The sequence below is a fragment of the Rousettus aegyptiacus genome, unplaced genomic scaffold (assembly GCF_014176215.1).
Source record: "Rousettus aegyptiacus isolate mRouAeg1 unplaced genomic scaffold, mRouAeg1.p scaffold_m13_p_9, whole genome shotgun sequence".
Lineage (NCBI taxonomy): Eukaryota > Metazoa > Chordata > Mammalia > Chiroptera > Pteropodidae > Rousettus > Rousettus aegyptiacus.
Genome location: NW_023416312.1, coordinates 95,167,883 through 95,194,926, shown reverse-complemented (window position 1 = coordinate 95,194,926; position 27,044 = coordinate 95,167,883). Strand labels below are relative to the sequence as shown.

General features: G+C 38.0%; 1 long non-coding RNA gene across 10 annotated transcripts in view; it reads left to right on the top strand.

The window, feature by feature from the left end:
- The window catches only part of LOC107520735, a 369,941-nt gene that overhangs the window by 321,096 nt on the left and 21,801 nt on the right, over positions 1–27,044 (top strand). For all 10 annotated transcript variants that reach the window (XR_004952773.1, XR_004952772.1, XR_004952774.1 and 7 more), the window contains 2 exons: positions 1,259–1,496; positions 22,565–22,742. This is a non-coding gene — a long non-coding RNA (uncharacterized LOC107520735). The remainder of the gene's footprint in view (positions 1–1,258; positions 1,497–22,564; positions 22,743–27,044) is intronic.

Here is a 27,044-nt window from a genome sequence, read left to right as displayed (position 1 = left end):
TCTTGGGAGAAGTATCTGTTCAGGTCCTTTGCCCATTTAATTGGATTGTTTGTTTTTTATTGTTGAGTTGTATGAGTTGTTGAGTCGTATGAGTTCTTTGTGTATTTAGGATATTAGCCCCTTATCGGAGGCATTCTTTGCAAATATATTCTCCCCCTCACTTGTATTTATTTATTAACTAACTGGATTGAGAATCTTTCTATGTTTTTATTTGCTATCCACAGCCTTCTATGGTGACATGTCAGTTGAAACTTTTCCCTGTTGTATTGGATTCTTTATTTCTTATTGTGGGATTTTCAGAGTTTATTATATACTCTGATTATAATTCTCTTGACAGAAATGTGATTTGCATAAATTTCTCTCACTCCGGTTTATTGATCTAATTTTCTTAAACATACATTTTTAGATTGTGCTTTCAGTGTGATACCTCAGAGCTTTTCATCTTAGATATATGAATGTCAGTAGATTTTTGTTCAGCGTTTGAATATCTTATCCTAGTGTCTTCTGACCACCACTGTTTCTGATGAAAACTCAGAAAATAAAATCCCTTTTTCTCAATATGTATATATCTATTTCTTCCACTCTTCCTCTCTCCCCTCCCCCACACCAAACCCCTATCACCCAACACCAAGAAATTGAATGTAATACCTTCCAGTCTGATTTCCATCCTGTTATATTGTCCCATTCTATGTGGATAATATAATTCCTTTTGTAGAACTTATTCTCTATCCAAACAAACAAACCAATTAAACTGTTGTCTTCTGTTAGATCCCCTCCCTCTTTTTAAGGCTTCTCCTTAACCTTCTGAAGCACAGAATACTTTGTGTCTCATGCATGGAGGTCTTTCTTTCTACATGTGCCTACAACCTGCTCATTCTTTTGAAAGAATGTTGGAATCCCATTTAAGTTATCAGTGTATTTGGGTATATGCATCATACTGAGAAATTGGTACTCTGATATTTTTTTGTTGTCACTAAAAAAAATATTTGTCTAGTTTTGCTCTTTCCTTTTGGTGTCCCTACCTAATGCAGTGAAGACAGAGAAAAAGAGAAAAGGGTGTAAAGGGAAAGAGAAGGACATGGAGAATCAATAGATCAAAAGTCTACTTCCTTTTAATACTGAGCAGGGTACCAGTCACAGGTAAAAGATATCGGATTTTTTTTCAAGTTGTTTCAAGCAATTATGAATAGTGCTACTCTGTATTTGCATAAGATGTGCATGTGCACACAGGATTCATTTAACTTGTTTATATATCTAGGAGTGTCAACAGCAGTTTCCAATTCTGCAAGTGACGAGCTTAGAAGTCGCCACATCATCCTTACAAGTAAAAAACTGAACAGACTGAAAAATCAAGAACTCTTCTTGGATTCGTAAAAGCAGGAGAGGACAGCGAATGATTTCACCGAAGATTGGAGAGACAAACAAGCAAACCGAGAGAGTCTCAGCTTCTGAAATCAAGAACTGGGAGGAGAAAGCACGTGGGAACCAGAACCAAGGTAGGAAAACTTGAATTGTATTTAATGAGTCGGGCAACTCTAAGAGTGAAAAACTCCAGGGTGACCTAGTCATAGGGGGGCCCACAGTTCTGTAAGATTTACATCCAGGAGACTGGCAAGATTCCTATGGTAAATAGCAGACTAGTATCTTTTTGGCATTCTGGCAGGAGAAAAGGAAACACCAGCCCTAAAGTAAGCCATAACATTCTGCCCTTCTTGACGAGGCCTGCCCTCAGGAGACAAGCAGAGCCTAACCTGCTGAGGGGTCATCAGAGCCTACCTGATCTGGGGAAGGGAAACGCCCAGCTCCACTTGGCTCCAACCTGCCATGCAGAGAACAGAAATACCTAACTGCAGCCTACTCTAGCCATGCTGTCCTTCCAAGAAGGGAGGAAAATATTTAGGAAAACTTGGGAAGTTCCCAGTCCAGGGACATAGGCTTACAAAAAACAAGGGGCCTCAGGGTTAAATCAAAATAATTTGAACTGCTTTCAGTAAGTCATTTAAAAAAAATCAAGTCAGCTATGTTAATATCAGGTGAGCTCTTATTAGGTGTCTGTCTGCCTGGTACCGTCTCGTAGACGAAGGGGCCTGTGCCTAGCTCAGTTCTGTCAGACAGCTACCAGTCTCATCTGTTTTCCTTATCCCCAAAATCTGCATTGCTTTCTGGAGTGCTATTGGCCTGACTTTCCCCACACTCTGCTACAAATAAAGAATTTTTAAAGAGCTTTAAAGCCCTCTGGTATTCAGACCAGCCTCGCTCACTGGGCAGAAACCTCCGATTTGTTGTTCTGGAGTTCAGGGTAGGGACATTGGCCTGCTTCTCTCACAGCGGCACTCCTGCCATCTGTCCAGGGTGCTCATTGGCAGTAGTAGACTCTGGTCTTGTCAGCCTGCCTGTCCTGATGTTGAAGCTCTGCCCGACAGTCTTTCTCAGACAGAGGTGAGCAGATGCGCGAGACCCTTTGCCAGTCACTAACGCGGAGCGTCTGCCTGCTGACATTGTGGCCAGTCAGCACACGCACGGGTCCTAGGCCTCTGCAGCACAAAGCTAGGGGTGGGGCAGATGAGCAATGCTGGTGACTGGCTCTTTTCATGAAGATTCCATAATCTTCGACCAGGAGCTCCAGGAACCTGACCCCATATAATAGGCCACATTCACCTTAGCCCTTCGATCCCCAGCCTCTGGCATCTACTTACCACATTTTTGTCCATATGTTTCGGTGTCCCATACTAATCTGTCCAGGTAAACGAGGGCACCTAGTTAGTTACATGTCTCCCAAGGAAAGTACAAAAACATCTTGCTCGAGAAAAAGGCTCAGAAATCTTGCAAACTAAAGCAATATAAGGACATCTATAGGTGCATGTAACGTTTTCTGTCTTTCAGATTATTCCTGGTAAGTCAAAAGGGCTTTTTTTATTTACTCCTTGATCTCAGAAGAAAGAGGGATTTCTATTCCTTTCATCACAGCAACACTGATTAGTCTCCAGTGGTTTGCTTCTAGAATCTTTTGTATTTTCCCTGTTTATTCTGTGGTTCAAGAATTATATACTTCGGTAGAAATATTCAAATGTTTGGATGACAAGCAGGGGTTGGCAATATGGAGTATATCATATGAATTGTTAGTTCTGAGGAATATAACCGCCCCCCCCACACACACACACAGTGAGAAAAGAAACAGGATAAGACAAAGATATTTCTTCCCTGAGCAGGAGACCCTAACAAGGGGGCTTAATGGTTCTTAGTTTTTCATCTGCCTTGAGAAAAGCCCAGACTCTGAGGGGACCCCAGTCGGGGCAGGCCAGGTGCGGGAGGACAGCGGCGTGGCGCTGGCAAACGGTTTTGGGCGAAGGCGGGTACCTCTCCAGCCCGGGGCATGGCGGGCTTTTCAGGAGTGTGGACAGGTGACTTGGCGGGGCCGCCGTCCTCAGACATTCTTTGTGCGTTACCCTGCTCCAGAGCTGGCAATCATGTGTCATAAAGTGTGATTGACAGCTTTGTGAGTGGAGTAACACATGATACACACAACGTGCGCGGCGCCCCTGTGGGTGGGTGCGTAGGGAGCATTCAGCCCTCCAGAGGGGTGCTTGCTCTGAGGACACGCGGTTCCCCTGACGCAGTCCTCTGTGTGGGACCAATTCAGGGGAGTCTAGATGAATTCTCAGAGGCAAGTTCTAGGAATTAACCATCCCAGACCTCTTCTCTGAATTCGAGATCCATATTTAGATGTTTATTACACATTTTAATTTAGATAAGCTCACAGATACCTCAACCTAAACGTGTCTAAAATTGAATCGAATTAATCTCTCTACCAAACATCAATTTCTGAAAATGTGATCACTCTCCACTCTAGGTACATAAGTCTGAAACCCAAACGGAGTCCTTGAGCCATGCTTTTCCCCCATCCCCAGGTCTTAAGCTTCACAATGGCCTACTTTACCTCCAAAAAAAAAGCTAGAATCTAACCACCCGGTAGAACTGCTGCCTCCCTGTTTTAAGCCACCGTCATTTCCGACTAGCACATTTTTAGTAGCCTCCCACCTGTCCTTTGTTTATCCATGCTTAACCCCTCTTTACAAGGTAGTCTCACAGGATATACACAACGTCTTTTATTATGTTTTGTAAAGAAAATCCATAATGCGCATCCATTGCCCTACAATTCCTTGCATCCCTTGGAACTTTGTTGCGTGTTCAGATTCTTCTCTGGCTTCTCTTCCTCTTCGTGTCTAGCCTTAGATTCATTAATTGTTTCTTCCGACTCCCACGCCTTTACAGATGATCTTTACTCTGCCTGGAATCGTAGATTCACTTATTCCACCCATGTTTCCTTAGCTACTTGTTCTTTAGTTCTCAGTTAAGTGCCACTTTTAAAGGGAAGCCTTGTTTGACATCTCAGACTAGATGAGCTACCTCTATTTCGCACTCCCATAAAACCTTCAATTTAACTTTCAATATCATCTTCACAATCGAAATAAATTCTTTATATAATTATTTGTTTGGGTGTAGAGCTTGTTAAGTGTTTATTAAGAAATTATAGTTATCATCATCATTATACTCCATTGTGAGTCGTCGTGGTTGAGGGTCAGAGGAGGTGAAGACTTGTTAGCTAATCATAGTTCTTGATCTGGGGGGAGAGAGGAAAATATGGATAAGGGGCCTCTAGGCATATTGAAACAAATTTTTTTTCTAAGCATAGCCTTGTTCAAGGCATGCTGTTTGTCATTACCTCTTTTGTCTATGGGTATATGTTAAAAGTATTTGATAGGTAAACTAGAATCAGTTCAGCTCAAGCTCATTGTCATCAAAAGGAAAATATCAGTTTTCTGCTCTGCAGACCCTGCAGTGTGATTCTTAAAAACAGCAGTGATGAAAATCATTACATCAGCCTTTTGAGAGGGCCTGTATGCTAATGTAGAGCTCTGTGCACTCCAGGAATGATTACCTTCCAACTTGGCTTCATCTTTGATTAAACAGCCTTAAAGTCCAGTCCTATAAAATGGATCAGATGAATTTAGTGAGAGCAAAGCCCAACAATCCATGTGCACTGTGACAATAAGGGACTTGCGGGATCTCTGATGTCCTTGTCTTTTGTTGCCTTTTGCTGCTTGTTCATTAACAAGTACTTTCTCATCCATGAAAAATTTCACTTCCGTTATTGAAAACATTCATGCCTTACAAGTGAATTTAATTCTCAGTAAATGTAATGTAAACCAAAATTTTTTTCTACAAATCAAATTAAAAACATGAACAACAGTGCCTATTGTTGATTACAGAGATCAGCCATCTTTGTGGGTAAGCTGCTGTACCCTTCCTTCTTCTGTATGATCTGCCTCTGCCATGCTCTTGCACTTACTGTGTCTGATGGAATGAATTTTGTCAAATTTTATATCACTTACGTGCACATGTCTCAAGCGAGAACACCACTTCTGCCATTCCCAGGCTCTATAAGCCTGAAGAACCCCTGAAGTGTTTTTTAATGACATTTTTATTGAGATAATCGTAGATTCACATACAATTGTGAGAAGAAAAGACACGGGGATCCATGTACTCTTTGCTCAGTTTTCCCTAGTAACATTTTGCAAAATTGTAGGACCATAAAACAATGAAAAAAACTGATATTGGTACAATCTATAGATCTTACTCAGATTTTCTGTTTCACCTATACTCCTCTGTGGGTGTGTGTGTGCATGTATGTGAAGTTCTCTACAATTTCATCATTAGCTGTGTAGGTTCGTATATCCACCACCACAGTCAAAACACTGAATAGTTCCAACCACATAAGCATCCTTCTTGTTGCCCTTTATAATCACACCCACCACCGTCTCCAGTCCCATCCCCAAACCTAATCCCTGATTTCTAGTTCACACTTCCATCTACTAATCTGTCTTCTGTCATTTAGCATGTATACTTTTGGGATTGTAACTCCTTTATGTCTGTCGATAGTTTAGTTCTTCCCATCGCTGAGTAATATTCCATGGCTTGGATGTATCACAGTTTAACTACTCATCTGTTGAAGGACATCAATAATGTTTGCAGGTTTGACTATTACAAGTCAAGTTGCTACTTTTTTGTGTGTGAACATGGTTTTATTTTTCTGGTATAAATGACCAAGAGTGCAATTACTGAGTTACATTGGACTACAAGTTAGTTTTAAAAGAAACTGCCAAACTGCTTCCTAGAGTGAGTGCACCATTTTATATTCCCATGAGCAATGTATGAATGAGCCAGGTTTCCCCCTATCTTTACTCGCATTTGGCATTGGCACTATTTTTTTAAGTCATTCCAATTAGTGTGTTGCAATATCTCATTGTTGTTTTAATTTTCAATTCTGACAGCTAATGGTGTTGAATATCTTTTCATGTGCTTGCCATATTTATATACTCTTTGGTGAAATGTCTTTATATATTTGTCACATTTTCTAATATTTTTTTCTGTTGAATTTTGAAAGTCTTTAAAATATATTCTATATATGAGTACGTCGTTGAATATGTAGTTTGCAAATAAATATTTTCTCCCAGTTATAGCTTGTATTTTAATCCTCTTCAAATGCACTTTTAGAGCAAAATTTGATTTACAATTCTTTTGATAGAAACAATTTTGATCAGGTAAATTTTGTTGATTTTCTTTTTATAGATTGTGCTTTGGATGTCAAGCCTAAGAAATTTTTCCTATACCCTAAATCCCAAAGATTTTTCTCCTGTGTTATTTTTTTCATAGTTCTACATTTTACATATTTTAAATTTTTATTCACTCACAGTTGACATTCAATATTATATTAGTTTCAGGTATATAGAATAAAGGATAGACATTTATACAATATACAAAGTGATTCCTCCAATAAGTCTAATACCTACCTGACACCATGCATAGTTATTATATTACTGACTCTTCCCTATGATGTACTTTACATTCTATGACTATTCTGTCACGATGAATTTGTACTTCCTAATCCCTTCACTTTTTTCAACCAGCCCTTCAACTGCCCTCTCATCTGGCAACAATCAGTTTGTTTCTGTATCTACAAATCTGTTTCTGTTTTATTTGTTAGATTATTTTGATTTTTAGATTTTACAAATAAGTGAAATAATATGGCATTTGTCCTTCTCTGCCTGACTTATTTCACTTAGCGTAAAATCCTGTCAGTCCATCTGTGTTGTTGCAAATGATAAGACTTCATTCTTTTTTTATGGCTGAGTAATATTCCATTATGTATATCTTTTTTATCCAATCATATTTTGATGGACACTTAGGTTGCTTCCATATCTTGGCTACGGTAAATAATGCTGCAGTGAATAAAGGGATGCATATATCTTTCTTGAACCCAGTATTTTAGATTTCAGAACTGTGATTTCTGGGTCATAAAGTAGTTCTATTTTAAAGTTTTTCGGGAACCTCAAAACTCTCTTCCCTAGTGGCTGCACTAATTTATAATCCCACCAACAGTACATGAGGGTTCCCTTTTTCCATATCCTTCAAAACACTTGTTTTTTGATTTATTGATGATAGCCATCCTGACAGGTATGAGGTGATACCTCATTGTGGTTTAATTCAGATTTCTCTGATGATTGGTGAAGTTGAGCATTTTTTCATGTGTCTATTTGCCATCATTATGTCCTCTTTGGAAAAATATCTGTTCAGGTCCTCTGCCCACTTTTAATTGGACTGTTAGCTTTGTTTTGTTTTGTTTTGTTTTGTTTTTTGGTGTTGAGTTATATGAGTTCTTTATAAATTTTTGATATTAGCTGCTATTGGATGTATCATTGATGAATATGTTCTCCCATTCAGTAGGTTGTCTTTTCATTTTGTCAGTGGTTTCCTTTGCTGTACAAAAGCTTTCTAGTTTGAAGTAGTATCATTTTTTTTATTGTTTGTTTGTTACCCCTGCCTGAGGACATATATCCAAAAATATATTACTGAGCCATATCAAATAGTTTGCTGCCTATGTTTTCTTCTAGGAGTTTTGTACTTTGAGGTCTTATATTTAAATATTTAATCCATTTCAACTTTATTTTTGTATATGGTATACGAAAGTGGTCTCGTTTCATTTTTTGCATGTGTCCGTTCAGTTTTCCCAGCACCATTTATAGAAGAGACCGTCTTTATGCCAACTTTATCATAAATTAATTGACCATATAGGTCTGGGTTTATTTCTGGGCTCTCTATTCTGTGCCATTGATCTATATGTCTGTTTTTATGCCAGTACCATCCTGTTTTCCTTACTATAACTTTGTAGTATAGTTTAATATCAGGTAGTATGATACCTCCAACTCTGTTTTCCTTTATCAAGATTGCTGTGGCTATTTGGGGTCTTTTGTGATTCTATATAAATTTTAGGATTATTTATTCTAGTTCTCTAAACAGGCCATTGGTATTTTAATAGGGATTGCATTGAACCTGTAGATTGCTTTGGGTAGTAGAGACATTTTAATGATATTAATTCCTCCTATCCATGATCATGCTATATGCTTCCATTTATTTGCATCTTTATCAATTTCTTTCTTCAGTGTCATGATTTTTCTAGTATAGGTCTTTCACCTCGGTTAAATTTATTCCTAGGTATTTTTTTTGATGCATCTTTAAACGGGAGTGTTTTATTTCTCTTTCTGATAGTTTGTTACTGCTATATGAAAATGCAACCAATTCCTTAATATTAATTTTGTATTTTGTCACTTTACTGAGTACATGTATCAGTTCTAATAGTTTTTTTGGTGAAATATTTAGCGTGTTCTGTAGCAGGGATCCCCAACCCTTTTGGCACCAGGGATTGGTACTCCTATGAGAATTTAATGCCTGATGATCTGAGGTGGAACTGGGGTGGTAATGCTAGCGCTGGGGTGTAGCTGCAAATATAGATGAAGTTTTGCTCCCTTGCCCACTGCTCACCTTCTACTGTGTGGCCTGGTTTTTAACAGATCACAGACCGGTACTGGTCCACAGCCCAGGAGTTTGGGACTACTGCTCTGTAGTATCCTGTCATCTACAAATAATGACAGTTTTACTCCTTCCTTTCCAATTTAGATATCTCTTTCTTTTCCTCATGTGGTTGCAGTGGCTAGGACTTCCAACTCTATGTTGAATAAAAATGGTGAAACTGGACATCTTTGTCTTATTCCTGATCTTAAGAAAAACACTTTGAGTTTTTCTCATTGAGTTTGATGGTAGCTGTGGCTTTGTCATATATAACCTTTAACATGTTGAAGTATGTTCCCTCTATTCTTACTTTGCTGAGAGTTTTTATCATAAATGGATGCTGGATTTTGTCTAATGTTTTTTCTGCATCTATTGATATGATCATGTGATTTTTATCTTTCAATTTGTTAATGTCACGTATGCCATTAATTGATTCATAGATAGTGTACCTAACTTGCATCCCAGGAATAATCCAACTTGATCATGGTGAATGATATTTTTAATGTATTGCTGATTTCAGTTTATTAAAATTTTGTTGAGGATTTTTGCATCAGTGTTTATGAGGAATATCAGCCTTTACTTTTTTTGTAATGTCTTTGTCTGTTTTTGAGATCAGGGTAATAGCAGTCTCAAATGAGTTGGAAAGGAAAGTGCTTTTTCAAAGATGGGAAATGGCATAATCTGATCTTTGAAGTAACACTTCTGAAAACAGGGAAGATTTTGTGCAAAAATGGGGAGATGCGTTATAGAATCCAGTTAGACTCTATCAGGTAATAACAAGAGATGATGGCTTTACATAAATAGTGCTTATAGAAATTAGGAAGAAAAACTAGGGGATATCTGAGGTGTATAATTTTGGAACATGCATATTTAAGGAGAGGATGGAGAAAGGTAGAACCAATGAAGAACACTAAAATAGAAGTACTCGTGTTAATGACCTATTGTTGCGTAACAGTATTACCACAAACTTAGTGTTTAAATAGCACACATTTATTGTCTTACTGTATCCGTGGGTCAGGAATCCAGGCACAGCTTGTCTGGGTCCTCTGCCTCAGGGTTTCAAAAGGCTGAAATCAATGTGCCACCTGGGTCTGTGGCCTTAGCTGAGGCTCATTTAGGAAAAAATCTACCTCCGAGCTCATGTGTTTGTTGGTCGAATTGTTTCTTATAGACAGTGTTGGACTGAGGGCCTCATTTTCTTGATGGCTGTTAGCTGGAAGTCAGCCTCAATTCCTTGACATATGGGACTCCCCAACATAGCCGCTTGCTCCATGAAAGCCAGCAAGTAAGAGAATCTCCTAGGTACGCAGATGCCTCATTTATATATAGTGTACTCCTGGAAGTGGACTATCATCACCCATCACTTTTGCTGTATTCCTTTAGTCAGAATCAAGCCATAGGTCTCATCTATACTCAGAAAGAGGAGCTCGCAAAAAGACATGACTACCAAAGGCAACTGGGAGTCATCTTTGATTCTGTCTATTACAGTCAGGAAGGAAATCAAGAGGGTTTCATCTGGTATACACAATTGGGTCTATGAATGAGACAGTGGGGCAGAAAAAGAAAATAGTGATAAACAGTAAGAAAATGCCTAGAAATGTCACATTAACATAACCCCTTTATATGCCATTGCAAAATCAAACTCAAAGCATCTGCTGGGTGGGGGATGGTACAGGGAAGATTACATGTATAAATGTCTAGGGCAGGGTTTAGCTTACAGTAGGTTCTCAGCACATACTTGATTCAGAAATAGATGAAAATGAATCAATGAATAAACAAATGACTGAAATTATAGAAGTCTGGATTTCAGGCAAGAAGCAGAAATGGTGTTTATCAGTAAAAGTATTTGAGAATCAAGTCAATGGAGTACCCCATTACAAGTTACTAAAATATTCAAAACAAAGATTTTTATCATCATAAGAACATTATTTCTTCTTGCAGCCTACTAATCAAAGGATAAAATCTAAATTAAAAAAGAACATCAAATACACATCCAGTCAGAAATATCTGAACATAGAAACTGCATATTCATAGGGTTAAGAATTTCTCATTAATTAGAAGTAACACATTATAATTTTCTGAATAATTCTGAGGAATGAGATGAACATTCCCTATTTCCAAATAGAGACTTATTCTCAGTCTATTCTAATGTGCTGAGATTTGATCTGAAACCCTTTGTTAAATTTTATATAAATGTATTAGTACGTTTAAACTTTCTGTCAAAAAACAAAATCCCTGACTTCCTAAATTTGTCCGTTCAATTATAGTGGGAAAGTCAACTATTATTAACATTCTTGTGGCCTCTCTCACTGGCTTACATACATATGACATAACAGACACCTGAGCTATACCATTGGTTAGGTTGAGTTGCCTCTCATTTCATCAAATCAACAAATATTTTGTGAGAGTCCTTCAGTGCAGTGCACTATAAAGGCACTGAGTTACTTTTTCATCAATTTTTCTAATACTCTCCTTTCTCCTGAAAGGTGTCAAAGTTTGAGGAAACTGGGGAGGACAATTAAGGCTTTATATAAAGCTTTGAGCTAATCCATCTCAACAGCATTGTTCCTATGGCATTACCCGCCCCTCCCCAAAGATTTACAATCTCTTTTAAGAAACTAGAGAGAAAATAAAGTTTGCCATGTGCTATATGCTATAAACCAGATATCTAGAGATAATTTATGTGGCTACTACATATCTGCATAAAATATATAACCAAACGAGAACAATTGCATATAAAAATAACCTAAATTTAAATGATAATATTTACAGACTAATCCCTCCAGTGACATTGTTAGTACATTTTTTTCTGCATATATACACTGATGCTGGCTATGTGTTTATTTGTGTCAATGCATTATAGCAGAAAAGAATTTCAGATAATAAAGCCATAAACATCTGGGTTTTGCAGCACATGGTCTGCTGAGTTTTGAATATGAAATGATTTCTATTTCATTTCCAATAATAAAAGGAAGTAGGATATCATGAGGTAATTTATGGTATTGTGCTGCCAAGAAAGAGAGAGTCTCATTTACAGCATTGTTTACAGTCTCCTTTATGTCCATATACTGTTCCATGTCTAAGAGTAAGGGATATGGTGAACTTGAATTCTGAGTTATATTAGCTTCCTTGACAGTACTTGGCATATGATAGGCACTGAGTAATATTTGCATGAATGAATGAATAAATTGTGATGAGTAAAGTTTCTTAATCAAATTTGAGAACCCACATCAGGCAGATACTGAATCTTTATCAGCATCACCTTAATATAATCTTATTAGGCACAGACTTGTAAAATCTGTAAACTGACAAAACTGCAAACAAAACTGGTCCTTACCCACAAACAGGTACAGACACCCCAAAGGGGAAAACAGTCTTTACAATTCTAATGCCAAGGCACGTATGTGAGAAGGCCCAGACCATGTTGGTATTATCTAGATCTAGTTCAGACAGCCGTGACAATATTGGGACTGAAGGTGGTGATACAGGATCTTGGTTCTCTCAAAATTTACAGTTTGATAGGACACCCAGATAATTGAGCAATCCCAGTAGATAATAATTTCAATAATTCCCTGCCAAATTACAAGGCTATGTAATTTGTATAGCCTTGCTGTATTGCCAATGCCTGGTATGTTGTAGGCACTCAAATATTTGCTAAGAAAATAAATAAGAGGAGTTTGAGAGAAGTGGGGGATCTTATGAAGTTCGAGGATAGCAGTGACAAGAGTTCTAGATTTTAAGGATGACAAAAAAATCTTTGTTACACAACTTGAATGCAGAGATGAATTCACAGAAAGTATATTGAAGGACTAAAAGGCATAGAAACTGAATCTCTGTCTAACGGAAGGGCCAATTGCATGGAGAAGACCAAAGTCATCACGTTGTCTGGGCTACCAGTGAAGTGAGGAGACAATTAGTAGATTCAAATGGCAGAGGAGCATATAGTCCCAAGTTTGGTTAGTGGATGATGTGGAAACTGTTTGCACATGGAAATCTACCAGGAATTCTCCATGTCTATTTACAGTCTGAGTGCTTAATGCTGAATCGATGTCGCATAATATATATTATCAAGTAAAATGCTAAATATTGCATTGTACTAAGAGGATTTATTCTGTGTCTTTAGATAGTGCTCAAAGTTCAGGAAAATAGATCTATGACTCCCTAATGCAAATTGCCTAGTAGAATTCATGGAAATGTACAAAAGTGGAGCTATAACATATGCATATCCCTGTTGTTTATTCAATCTTAATCTAAACTGTTATTCTCTGTCTATATAGAAAATCTTCTGAGATTTCTCACTTCAGCTGGTACTAACCCTAATAAGCACATTTGGGGAAATACACAAGGACTCCAAGGAAATATTTCATTCTGACTGGAAATAGGCTCCGAGGTCCTCTGGATTCTGTGTTCGTGTAGTAAAATGAGTTAGTTTCTTTTACTCACATTAAATGAACTTGGACCATTTGCCATTCCATCAGAAATCATCACCCATGTAACAACTGTGCCCACTGCAGCTTTTTAAAGAGTGTGTTGAAATGGAGGGAAAAAGCCTCACGTGAAAAGCAATCCTTCTTAAATCGTATGCAAATCTACAAGAGGAAAATATACTTTCTATATACACTAAAGAAATCATTTGCAATTGTGCAAACATAGAACCATGAGCTATCTTGAACTTCCTAAAAATGTTGCGATAAATGATTCAAACAAGTTCCAATGAGTTACTCACTTCCCTGGTTTTCAGCTCTCTGAGGAAGTGATGGAGCAATCTCATTAACTCAAGCTAGAAGGTACTTCACAATACTTAAAGCACCTTATTTTAGGTAAAACCCCTCCGCCTCTTAAGTTATTCTTTTAAATGTCACAAATCCAATACTATACTATGGCCCGATTATATATTCTGAGGCTGAAATGCAATCTTATATTTGAACAAAATCACTTTCTTTGCTAAAATACATAAGGAAACTCTATTAAGTTTTGATAATTCAGAATAATATACATGCATATATGTTCTAATACATATTCAAATTTTATATATACATATAAATATATAGAAATATTTACGTACACACATATGAGGAAAGAAAACCAATGGGATGGGATGTGCTAGGTCATAAATGTTGGAACATGTGGCTTGGACACATCAGATCAGCTACCCCAATATACTTTCAAGGTATTGTTTGTGGCAGGTTGTTGGGAACTTCTTGAATTAAGGTGCCAACTCTAATACTGGCAGATGGGGCAGAGAAGAAGGGTTCAGGGTGGTGTGAATAATGCCCAAATAGTCTCCTGGAGGCTATCCATTGAAGAATTTCCTCATCCTGCGTTTCTTTGGACTCTGCATCTCTGGTTTTCTTATGCTACCTTTCTCTCTGTAGTGACTAATTTAGTGAGCTCATACTTATGTATCAAACTCTATAATAGGCATTTCACATGTAATATTGCATACCTGTCCTTTATTCTTGTTGCGATAAAAATTTATTCCATCACTTTTACTTACTATTTTATTATTTTGTTATTATTACCATCAATGTAATATAAATGGTCATAGTTTAGAAGACTATCATTATTCTCTTCTTGAAAACTTTAGTTTTTCATTTTTAATCAAAAATCTTCAGTTTTATAGAAATTCTTCAGTAGATAAATTCAAAGAAACTGTTACACATTTGCTTCTTTAATGAGTATTGATTGACAGCTACTCTCAGGCATTGAGATAGTAGGCTCTGGGAATACAGCAGTGAACTAAATCAAGTCTCTGTCCTGGTGAGGTTTATAGTCTATAGCAATTAAATATTTCCATGGAAAGAAGCCCTTCTACTCAAATGTTAGTGGCAAAGAATCTGATGAAATTAGGCAAAACTTTTCTATTTTATAGGTAACTATTTCGAGAAGTCTGTATTCTATTACTTTGTTTAATTCTCCCATAGCATATTAATATTTAACAGGTTCAAGCTCTATAACTCAATTTACTCTAAGAGTAAAACAATCATACATATAACTCTATACATTAATAATTTTTATAAGCCTCCTTTGAAATTATAGAATTATATTAATTTCATATAAAAGTCCTGAAGCATTTAAATGACCACTTTTCTTGAATGCATGAGTTCAAAGTCAGTCAAACACTAGATTCAGCTTTGTGCCCCTCTATGGCTATACATATTAATATATGCCAATAATTTTAACTTAATTTAATCTTACAGAAAGAAGATTATTACCTTTGACTAAAGGCAAGTTTAAGGCTTATGAAGTAAACAGTATATGCAAGGCATTGTTTAGAAGGCATTAAGTTAATAGGTTTATATTTTTTCCCCAATTGTAAAAACAGAAAATTTCAAGATTAATTTCATCAAAGGTATAATGAAAGTATATCTCCATTTAGAATAAAATGTAGTGGCTAAAATAACTTAAGTATTGCCCGCTTTTGTGTTATTGTAAGTGGCCTTTCTTTCCCATTTTCAATTAAACTGCAAGCAATTTTCGTATGCTTTATATCCTGCAAACTTGCTAAGCTAAACTCTCATGTCAGTTCTAGTAACTTTGGTAAATTCCTCAAGATTTGTTTCATAGACTATCATGCCATCTGCAAATAAAGGCAATTTTAACTTCCTCCTCCATCATCTGTAGGTCTTTATTAATAGATTTATTCATTTTGCTTTATCTTGCTAAGACTCACATTAACATTGAATGTAAGTAATGAGAGCCAATATCCTTCCCGTATAGCTCCTATGTAAAGCCAGCACCTGAAAACAGACCACCTTGTGCCAGGAATCTGTTTGTATCCCATCTGTCATGGTCACATTCTCACATGTGCCTAAAAGAAGGAGGGATAGCAATCAGAGTTCTCTATTTTAACTTAGCTCATCCTGTCACAGAGTGAGACACTGACCCATCTTTCTGTGGGATAACTGAATAATAGAGGACTTGTGCTTTCTCATATTGTGTTGGTTCAATTCTTGCAATTTTTCCTTCTCCCCAATAAAGTCTGTTTCTTAACTCATGCCATTCGATATTGTGGCATTTGTCCTAAGGGCTCTTAAATGACAGGTGGTGACTGCAGATGAACCAAACATGTTCTTCTCTGTCTTACCTTTACCAACTACCAAATCACTTCTTTTTCTTACTTTCTGGGAGGTTTTTGTACTCATTGATCCTATATCTTCCTTTCCTCTTTATTATATTACAAGAAACTTATCCTCTCTACCCTAAAGCAGGTCTCACTAAGGCTATCAATGAGCAAAACAGATTCTAATCTTGTTAATAAACAAATAACAGGTGTTAGGAGCCAGGGAATCCTGGTAGTATTTGTCTTTTATGGATCTAAGAGTTTATGGTGAATGTTTATGCCTGGTTAAGGAACACAATACCATAAAGATTTGAATAGCTCATGAAATCAAATTTAGCTGATCTATGACAGTTTTCCAATGAAATTCTCAAAACCCTTTGTCTGCATTATGTATTATCTGTAAATCATATAACTGGATACTGCCAAATATGCTAGGCCATGTGTTATCCAATTTCTCATTCTGCATGTGTCAGTCAGTACATTTCATCCTTACCAATTCCCAACATAATTTCCGGCTCATTATACAACAATTAAAAATTCAGTTTTAGTGATCCAGATTTAGTGAGTTCTGTAAAACCTCCAGACCTCAAGTTGGCTATAGAAATAAACACATAATCAGGGAAAAATGGTATATGATTTAATGTAATAAAGTTTGGTACATGCATCTTTAATCCCAGTGAGATATCAGGTGATCGATTTCAGTCTTCATGTGGAGTGGTCGTAGGCCATTACTGTGATCTAAGAAGCTGCAACATCACAAGTGTTTCTTTCTCTAGCTTACACCAAGTGACTTTTTCATAGTCTTTTACTGTATAACTGATTAAGGTCGTTCAGATAATTCTTTATCTCATGCTCATACTATAACATTTGTAATCACTTAGAAACAACAACATAGGTATAAACATAATGCCAATTATGTTATAATAGAATATTTTTGCCATAACTATTTCATTACCACCTAAATGAAAAGAACTTAGTCTGCTGTCGAAATACAAATATAGAATATAAAGGCACTTATTTTGTGTTCCATTTTTTTTACAGCAGATTTAAATCATTGTATCCTAAACTTCAAGGCCTCTATAACTTATTTACAATTCTGTCATATTTTACCTCTACGGTAATTTACTTCTTATATTCTTTATATCAAATCACTTTTTATATTTGGTTTCTTTCTGACAAATAATATCCATGAAGCCAAAAGTTTTATTTATTAATTAGTGTTTTTCTAATACACATTCACATAAAACAGCAATTACACAATGTTGGAATACATGCCAATTGAAATAACGTCACATGCCACCAATGATAAATTAATTATAACTGAAAAAACAGGTCACGAAATCATTATCAAGTCTAAATATATTTCCTTCACTTACCCACACGTGCACACACATGCAAGTACACCTTCGTGCCATGTGCCCAAATACACCTTATACATGTATGCGCACACACACATATACACACACAAAGACACAACTACATATACATGCAACATACCTTCACTTGATAATTTTATTTCCTTTTTTGTATTTTAGTTTGGGTTCTACATAGAAATTCAGAAAGTAACCACCTTCATTTTAAAAATGATGAAAATATGATGATATTGATGTTAAGGGACTTGAATTATAAAAGAGTTTTTTTAATAGCATTTAGTAAATGAAAATTAGCACCCCTGTTGCAATTGCAATCACTAATTTGCAATTTGTTAAAGAATTAGTACTTTTTGCCAGCAGGTGTTAATTTGTAACTAAAATGAAAATTCATGAGATCCTTGTGTTAGCTAGAGTCAGTGTCTTTTATATCTGTCACAGAAATCTTTCCTTGGAATGAGTTTTCATAAAAGGTTATTGACAAGTTTAGAGAATTGATTCCTGTTTTTGTAATTTCTGAACTGGAGTTTGCAGTTTCTTACTTTACTATGGGTATCGTTCTGATGATATCTGTGTGAGGAACATTAATTCAATTTTCAAGGACAAATCAAAACTTGATCTCTAACAATGAATGCTTTCAGTGGTGGTGCTGGATTGGACAGAGAACACTTTCAGTGGTCTACTTACACACACTTCTGCAGTTACCACTGACATACCATAGATTTTAAAAGATAAATTCCTGTTTATCATTATATAAATTCACACTAAGTGAAAACAGTCAATTGGAGGGTGAACAAAAAGAGGGTCAAAGCTATTTGAATCAGGATAAGAACTAGATAGGGTTACAGAGGCTGGGGAGTTAAGAATCTCCTGAATGCAGTGCTTATAGGCTTGTTGGTGAATGCCCCTTAGCTTTGAGAGTAGCCATAATGTTCTTTAGCCATTCATTGGCTCACTAAATGATTGTTGAATGGAGGAATTAGAGAAAAAAGTTGTTTGGCCAATGATACAGTAGATTATATAACAGTTCTCCACAGTCATGACCACACACAAAAAGGATAAAATTATTTTGGAATAAACTTAAGTAGTTGACGTATCCATTTAGAACATTGAAATTTTTAAATAAAAGAAAATGCATGCAACGATTGGCATTCTTACATAAAATTTGGTTTTCTAGTCAAGACATGTAGGCATTCACGTTCATTTCTATTCTCTTTTATTTCCCATTACATTTTTATACCTTTCAAAGCCTTTTTCAAATACAGTGGTTACAGCGAATTCACCAATGATAAACAAACCTTTACAGTGGATAAAAGAACCTTATGGGTTTAAATTAATGGGCTTAGCCCTACAACTTCCCAGAGACCTAGCTGTGGAACTCAAAACGGTTTTACTTGTAAGGAAATTCTATTTCTAAACCTCGGGGAATCTTATTCTACACTGATCACCTTGTTCAAACATTTGTGACATGATTCTGCAATGAAATAGTACTTTTTCGAAAAGTCTGTGTAAGAACATACATATCAGGAGGCAAATTGGAAACCCAAGTCAGAAAATGGAGGCAGCTGTTCAGATAATCTTGGCCGATATTCTCTTTGCCTCATTCTCTCCCCCCTCCACTCTTTCAGAAAATGTGTTGTTGTACATATATGTGCAGATTGACTCTCTCCCTTGTTCAGTTACTAAGTAATTATATAGCATTGTATCTCATGTCATCCACCTTTGAATGAGAAGTTTTGCAAAATACTGCCAAATCGAAAAGAAAAAAGAAAAAACACCCTAGATGCTTTAAAGTATATTTGTGCACTGAAATGTGTTTAAGTATTGTGGGTAAAAATCACTATTTGTACTTTGAATTCTGTCTTCTATACTCATTTCTGATTGTTACTCATTTCTCTTGGGTTAATACATAAGAATTGAATTGCAGGGTCATGGGGTAGATGTAATTTAACATTACAAGAAACTGCCAAATAATGTTCTAATACGATTATGCCACCAAACTCTCACCAGCAATACGCAAGAGTGTTCCAGGCCCTTCACATTCTTGCTGACACTTGGTCATCGTCTGGCTGTTTAATTTTAGGTATTCTAATACATATTTAGTAGTATCTCATTATGGTCGTAATGTGCATTTCTGTAATGATGGATGGTTTTGAGCATATTTTCATGTGATTATTGACAATTTCTTTATCTTTGTGAGACAACAATACAAATATATTGCTAATTTTTTTCTGGTATTTTTCTTTTTTTGAGTTGTAAGAATGCTATCTATATTCTGGTTACACTAAAAATATTTTATCCTACTCTTTGTTCTGAATATTTCTTTCCTAATGATATATTTTGATGAGCACAGAATTTAATTTGATGAGCATTTGAAAAATCAATATTTTATTTTAGATTTAGTTCAGTGCTTTTATGTACTCTGAGAAAGATTTGCCTACCCCAAGGTCACAGCGATATTTGCTATGTTTTTTTTTTACAAGCTTTATTGTTTTACTGTAATGTTTAGGTGCATGATTGGTCTTGCAAGCCGACTCGGTTGGTATTATCCCTGAGGATATTTAGATCTTACATTAACATTTATTGAAAAGATTTTTCTGTTACTGTTAGGTTGCCTAGTTGCCTTTGTCAAAATCAATTGGCCGTATAATTGTGGGTTTATTTCTATGCTATTCCACTGATGAAATCTCTGTATTCGTCCTGAATATTTTAGCTTCATTGTAAGTCTTCAAATTGAATAGTGTGATACCTACAAATTTGTTATATTTTTTCAAGATTGTTTTGGTTATATTTTGTCTTCAATGAATTAGATCAGCGTTCTGCAACCTTTTTTGGCACCAGGAACAGGTGCTTCTTTGAGAATCCGACACCTGATGACCTGAAGTGGAGCAGAGGCAGTGATGCTAGGGCTGGTGAGCGACTGCACATACAGATGAAGCTTCGCTCCCTGGCCCTTCGCTCACTTCCTACTGTGCAACCTGGTTCCTAACAGACCACGGACGGGTTGGGGACCCCTGAATTAGATTAATTTCCATAGACTTAAGACTCACCTGGTAAATTCCTACAAAACAGCAGACACATGTGACTCACATTTTTTTGAATCTGTAGATAAAATTAGGGAAACTTGGGATCTCAACAATATTAACTGTTCCCATCTTATTTCAAAATATACGACTTAATTTAAAAAAAAAATAAATCTTTATTTTAGAATAATTTTAGATTTACAGAAAAGTTCCAAAGGTAAAACAGAGAGTTTCCATATACCCCTCAATTTGTTTCCTTTTAATGTTAGCAGCTTACATTGCTTACATTACTGTGATATATTATTCAAAACTAAAAAATCAACATTAGCATATTGCTATTAACTAAATGTCAGACTTTATTCTGATTTCATTAGTTTGGCCCATTAATGTCCTTTTTCTGTTCCAGGATTTAATCCAAAAGATATTATTGTATTTACTCTTCATATCTTCTGTCTCCTCCAATCTGTGACAATGTTCTAGTCTTTCCTTGTTTTTTATGGCCTTCATAATATTGAGGAATAGTAATAAGGTATACCCTTTTGACCGACCTAATTTGAATTGCTCTGATGTTTTCCTTTTCTCAAGATTGACTCAAGATTATGAGTTTCAGAAAAAAAAATGCTGCACAGGTGAAGTACTCTTCCCTAGCACATCACGTCCGGGGGTCCATGACATATACATGGTATCACCGATGTCGTCAGCCTTGATCACTTGGTTATGTTAGTGTTTGTCAGATTTCACTATTGAAATGTTAATATAGTTTCTCATTGCACACTTTATTATTTGAAAGTTGGTTACTAAGTAAAGCTGACATGCAAGAGTTTATGGGGGAGGATAAGGTGGAGTAAGTGGCCATTGGGAGCTCTTTTAGGTTGGCCCCTGTGTCTCCTCGATGTGTCCTCATCCTTGAGTTTTTTGAGCACTTTTTTGGTACTATACGATGCTCTAGGCATGTCTCGTAATTTCCCCAACCCATCCCTAGATTTACCACTTATTCAAGGAGCCTTGGTCCTTTTTATTGGAGAATATCAAGAGCCCAAAGGGAAGCTGAGCCTTTACCTGCTCTTGACATCAGAGACAGAACGATAGTGGAGGAAGGCGGGGCTAGTTGGCACTTTGCTTTTCCTCCTCTCCTTAGGGCAATAGGGCCCAGTGGGGAGCAGAGCTCCCGCTTTTACCAGGCAACAGCGAAGCAGGGTGAGTTGGCCACCACTTCTTTTCTCTCTAGTGAAAGTGGGACCTGACAGGAAGCTTGAGGGGAAGAGCGAGTTGGCACAGAGGAGAGGGATAGGGAATGGACTCCTTATGAGTGAGGAAATGACTGCAAATGTGTGTTCAGGAGGATTCTATTTCCTTACACATTAACCATATGATAAAGACATTAAATCACAAATGAGAAGCACAACAGACATAGTCTGGTTCTTGTAGACACCATTTCAGAAAGGTCCACGGTGAGTTTTCTGTTCACTGGTGAGTTTGTTCACTGGTGGGTTTGGGTATTCAGAGTAGGTGCCCCTCATCTCACAAAGAGAAGGGGACCAGTCAGTCAGGGATTTGGAAGCCTGAGAATATATTATTTTAGTCTTCCTGGGTCTCTAGCAGAACAAAAACATTCAAGTTTACTATACAGTCAAGCTCAGTACTGAACTGCTTACTTCAAAGAATTTTTCTGAATTCTTACTCTCCTTCCTGAAGACAAACACGAAGGGATGCAGCTGTTTTTTCTCTGTTCTCCAGGTGGGAGAATCCTGTCTGTCCCATCGCACTTCCTATACTGGGATAATCAGCTGCAGGGCATAGCTGAGGTGGAGTAAGTACCAGTAAGTAGACTGTCAGAGCTGAGAGAGGCCATTGGGATTTTACCCATAACAAACTTCTTATCACAGACCAGACACTAGGGTCACAGATGGCTCAGGTTTATTTATTGAATATGTGAAAACAGTTTCGTGAAACAGGAACTTGACTTACTTTTTAGTCTATTAAAGAAAAAAAAAGACAGGAAGGTCCAATTTAAATGTCTCTTCCCTGAGTCTTTTCTTCTTTCTCTGTGGCGATTAACTTAGCCAGAGCTGTCTTTCCAGATCCTTTCCTCTTTCTCTGTAAAATTTGTATAACATGGCTCCCATTCTCTTAGGATGTGACTCATTTGTGGTCTCCTGTCACCTTTACATGCTTTTTACACACTCTCTGTTATCTCCCAGGGTCAGTTGGTCATTGGAAAGTTAGAGTGCTGGACACCTGCATCACAGAATGGAAAAGTAGAGAAATATACTGTCAACAACCACACCATCGATCAAGGGCCAAGATAACGTAGAGCTGAGAGGAGGAAAAGAGGACATTTCTGGGATTTAAGCTCACATCTCTGGGAATTCGACAATGGTGAGTTAAATGCTTAGTTTCCTCTCAAGAGATTCATAAAATGCCCTCTCAATATTAGCACCTCTTGACTGATCTCTCCATTACTTCTGAAGGGTTTCAGTATGTTTTCATTAATGGTATGTAGATTTACAATAAATAAGTTGTGGGGGTATTTTAATTATTTTCTTGTTTTGTTTTGGAGGGTGGTTTGGTTCACTTTGGTGGAAAGCAGATATTTTCAATACTTAGTGCCTAACAACTTGAAACCCAGCAGGTTAGAGAAAATAAAGATATTTCTTAAGTGCAGAAGAAAAACCAGCAAGAGGCCTAATCTCTCTTGGGCATAAAAACCTTCCACGGATATATAGAGCAGGTGAGGGAGACCTTACTCAGGGAGAGATGGAAGGTAGGGGCACTAAAATGGGAAGTGCTGAGTTCTTAGAGAGCAATGACGACTGTCATGCTGTGGTGGCAGGGATCGGGCAGGTTTGAGAAGGACTACATTGGTACGGGTTGGGTTGGGCAGAGAGCCACCTTCATCGTGCTGTGTGCACTGCCCTATTTAGGAAGACACCATTCACAATTACTATATTATGAAGTGCACCTTCCTGAGTAGAGTAATGCTCAACGAGTCCAACTTGTGTGGTGGCTGAAGTTCCTGTGGAAAATTCATCCCGAAGAAGTCATTGAATAGTCTATAACTCTTTATTGTAAGACATAAGGCCAATGAGAAGGAGATTTGCGTTGGGCATATAGCCTTTCTTTAATTCTGCCAATTAAAACTCCCTGGTTTAGACAATACCTAGACTCTTGTCAATATAATCCTGTCTATACTCAACAGCGCGATCCCACTCGGTCTTCATGAGAGCAACAGAGTTCCCTGGTGGGCTTTTCCAACCATGTTGGAATTTCAGCATGGTTTTAGCCAGGCCCCCCATATGCACAGGACATCTGAAAACCCCAGATTGGACATAGACCTGGAAACTGAGATTAGATGGGCTATCTATCCACTGACTCATGCAACTGAAAAATCACTGAGTGCATTCTGAATACCAGTTCAATCTGTGAGGTGCTGCGAATACAGCAGGCCAACAGGACAGGCAAAACTTACTATATTGAAGAAGCTGATGTGCTGTCAGTACAGATATACAATAGCTAGTAAGTGAGTAGAATGGGAACTCTGAGCAACAGTCCAGAGTACTATGGAGAAACAATAAAGCATATGGAGGGCTGGGCAGTGCTCCAGGAAGGAGGAGATGTGGCACTTTTAAACAGAGTAGTGGTCAGAGAAGGCTTCTCTGACGAGGCGCTATTTTGAGCCAAGTCCTATATTAGGTAATGGATGGAATCAGTCTCCAATCTTTCAGTGCTCCAAGACTTCCCCTCTTTGGCAATGAAAGACTATCTCCGTTTTTCCTCTTAATCTGTTCTTGCTATTCATACTCACCTCTAGCCCACACAGTCCTGTCCCTTTCCAAGGGATTTGCGATGCGAATTCATGGAAATAATGAGGCACTAGGTTTGGAGTAGTGAGAAAGAAAGAGGAGCGCACAAACAAAGATTAGCTGTCAAGCTGGATAATGTATTTCCAAGACAGGAGGATAGGAAGTGGGGGAAATAAGAACAAAGTAGTTGTTGCCACAATGCTTTATGTATGGGGCCTTGCTCTTGCCTGGGAGGTTTCCAAAATTCACCAGTAAGAAAATGAATGTGTTTTTTAAAAGAGAAAAAGTAATCGAAGATACTTTAAATTATGCTTTTGCCAGTACTGATTAATTTTGACCCAAAGGAATCCTTATCAGAGACTGAGACTTCAGCCTCTTCTTCTCTTAAAGGGATGCAACTGCCTAGTAAACTGATAGTTGCAGTGCACTGGCATGTATTTCTTTATTGACGAACTGGATTGATTATCTTTTTATGTTATTTGCCATCCACAATCTTCTATGGTGAGTGTCTGTTGAAACTTTCCCTCGTTGCATTGGGTTCTTTATTTCTTATTGTGGGACTTTCAGAGTTTATTATATACTCTGATTATAATTCTCTTGACAGAAATGTGATTTGCATAAATTTCTCTCACTCTGTGGTTTACTGATCTAATTTTCTTAAACATACATTTTTAAATTTTGCTTTCGATGTGATACCTCAGAGCTTTTCATCTTAGATATCTGAATGTTAATAGATTTTCTTTCAGCATTTTGAATATCTTGTCTTCTGACCACCATTGTTTCTGATGAAAACTCAGAAAATAAAATCGCTCTTTCTCAATTGTGTCTGTCTGTCTGTCTGTCTGTCTGTCTCTCTCTCCCTCTCCCTCCCTCCCTCTCCCGCTCTCGCTCTCCCTCTCTCTTCCTCCCCACCAAACCCCCCAGCACCAAGAGATTGGCTAGAATATGTGGCAGTCTGAATTTTTTGTGTTTATCCTATGTTGGGTTTCTCACACATTTTCGATGTGTATAGATTAACGTTTTTTAGCATATCTGAGGAATATCAACCACATTTCTTTGAAGATTTTTTCAGATCCATTCCCTTTCGCTTCTGCTTTTGGTATTCCATCATGAGATTTTGTTGTGTTTTCTGATGTTCCAGCTTGCTCTGACTCTTTGACTCTTTTCCTGATGTTTCTATCAAGCTGTCTGCCTCTGTGTGTGTCACATCCAGCCCTTAGCCTTCCTAATCACAGGCTGATTGTTATATAGTTTTCAAAATTTTTTAGGCAAAAAATTCTCCAGAGTTTGATCTAAATAATTCAGACCCTTTTGCACAGGTCGTTTCAAGGAAAATCTTTGAGGTTTATTCAGACACCATGAGGGCTCTTACGAGCTATCTCTCGCCCGGGTTCTCCCTGGTGAACAAGCGGGACTAGTCTTTAGCTCATTGCTCTGAGTGTGCCACAGTCTCACTTCATTTACCGATCACCAAAATCTACATTGTTTTTGAGACCATGGTTAGGTGTGGCCTTCCCCACACGCTGTCAAACACAAAGTCATGTTCTTCAGGGAGAGCCTTAAGGGCACCTGTGACTCAGGGCAGCTCCTCACACGAAGGGAAAATAACAGACTCATGTGAAGCTAGCACCAAAGGCAGTGGCCTGCTTCTCTCAGGGTGACTCTTGGCTTTACAAAGAGGGTGCTTCTCAGTGGCAGTAGATACTGTTCTCCTTGGCCCGCTCCACCTCATGCAGAATCTCCATCCAGTGGCCAAACTGGGGGAAGTAGAGACGCAGTGCTGTCATGCCCAGTGCCTGCAACAGAGCCTGCACTCCATGATGGCAGGCTGAGTGGCGGGACAGCCCCACGAGCTCTCACCACTGGTGTTTGGCCTCAGAAGCCTTAAGCTGGGTTTATGGAGTGGATGAGAAATGCTGGAGGATTGCAACTTCTGAGAGTACACTACGACTCCTGAATGGGAGCTAGAGGGAGACAGAACCCCTTTTGTAGGCCACAATCACCTTGAATACTCAAACCCCAGCCTCTGGCATTCACACACCATATTTGTGTACCTGTATCATGGCGTCTCAGACTGTATTTTCCCGGAGAAGTGCAGGCATCACATAGCATATCTCACAAAAATGCAATAATGTGCTCTAAACAATCTTGTTCCAAGGAATGACCAAGAAAACATAAGAGCTGAAGGAATGTATGCACATCCTCAGGTGTCAGGTATACGTTCCATTTACTAAGTTACTCTTAGGAAGTCATATGGGCTTTTTACACCCCAGAGTCTGAGGAAGAAAAGGGCTTTCTATTCCTTCCACCCCACCATTTACTACTAGGTCTCTTGTTCTTTACATCTAGTATTGTGTACGTTTTCCCTGATTATGCCTTTGTCTCAGGAGCTGGGGTAGGTAACTCAAGTAGAGGGACTCATAGCAGGTGAGGCGAGCTGGGTTGCTGACATGAAGTCTGCTTAATGAAGGGGTCTGGGGGATACATGCTGCTTGTTGATGCTTTTTACATAACAGTGGGGAAAGGAGTAGCATAAGGCATAGGTGGATATTTCTTCCCTGAGCAGGAGACCCTAACAAGGGGGCTTAATGGTTCTTAGTTTTTCATCTGCCTTGAGAAAAGCCCAGACTCTGAGGGGACCCCAGTCGGGGCAGGCCAGGTGCGGGAGGACAGCGGCGTGGCGCTGGCGAACGGTTTTGGGCGAAGGCGGGTACCTCTCCAGCCCGGGGCATGGCGGGCTTTTCAGGAGTGTGGACAGGTGACTTGGCGGGGCCGCCGTCCTCAGACATTCTTTGTGCGTTACCCTGCTCCAGAGCTGGCAATCATGTGTCATAAAGTGTGATTGACAGCTTTGTGAGTGGAGTAACACATGATACAC